Below are 1,061 nucleotides of genomic sequence, written 5' to 3'. Positions count from 1 at the left end.
CACGATCTCGGCTCACCGCAACCTCCGCCTCCTGGGTTCAGGCAATTCTCCTGCCTCAGCCTCCTGAGTAGCTGGGATTACAGGCACACACCACCATGCCCAGCTAATTTTTTGTATTTTTAGTAGAGACAGGGTTTGACGGTGTTGACCAGGATGGTCTCGATCTCTTGACCTCGTGATCCACCCGCCTCGGCCTCCCAAAGTGCTGGGATTACAGGCTTGAGCTACTGCCCCCAGCTTTGTCTACTCTCCTTCTAAGTTCAGTTTCAATTCTATCTAATTCTTGATTCGCTTCTTCAATTTTCTCTTGAGCAAGAGATGGATTAGGTATTAAGTCTAAAAAGGACTTCAATTTTTTCTTCAAAGGTATAGTCTATTATAATTTTGCCAGTTTCTCTGACAATGCTACTAGGGACTGATGAGACAGAGAAGCATCTATGCCTCTGGCTGAAAGTTGCTCCTCTGCAGCTTTGATTCCAAATCTGAATTCCTCTGACTTTGCTTTTAGAAAGTCCATATTCTGATGATGATTATCACCTTTGGCCCTTTCTGTAGAAAGAAGCAACTCAGCTTTCTTGAAATCCTCTTGTAGACATTTTTCTAATGCTAAAGTTGCAATTAGATTTTTTTCAAGTTTTTCCAGTTCAATCTTGATTTCTTCACTTTTGGATTTGGTATAAAAGACATCAGAGGTCCAATCATTCACTGCAGAGATAAAACTAGCTAGTGGGGTCTCCTTTGTTTCAAGGGCCACCACACTGTCAACCAAAGCATTCATATACCGGGAACCAGTGCTAGACTGGCAGGGGAAAACTTCACACTCTCCATGAGAAGATCTTGAAGATACTTCTGACTCGTATTCACTTGCTTTCTGCTTCTAGTCCTCTATTATCAGATAGACATCCCTGTCCCGGACTGTGTTGTGTTCCAAAAGGTGATATAAAATCTCTGTGGTCCATGGGTTCACCTCATACTGTGGAATGGGGTGATCTTCAAATTTTTTTTTTTTTTTTTTTGAGACAGAGTCTCACTTTGTCGCCAGGCGCCAGGCTGGAGTGCAG

At 43.0% G+C, this 1,061-nt stretch overlaps 1 pseudogene; it reads right to left on the bottom strand.

Annotated features, from left to right (window-relative positions):
- Positions 1-211: 211 nt before the first annotated feature.
- On the bottom strand, positions 212-828 carry LOC100895414 (HAUS augmin-like complex subunit 1 pseudogene; annotated as a pseudogene).
- Positions 829-1,061: the final 233 nt, after the last annotated feature.

This window comes from Callithrix jacchus, chromosome 2 (assembly GCF_049354715.1).
Source record: "Callithrix jacchus isolate 240 chromosome 2, calJac240_pri, whole genome shotgun sequence".
Taxonomy (NCBI): Eukaryota; Metazoa; Chordata; class Mammalia; order Primates; family Cebidae; genus Callithrix; species Callithrix jacchus.
This window is presented reverse-complemented; position numbering and strand designations above follow the sequence as displayed.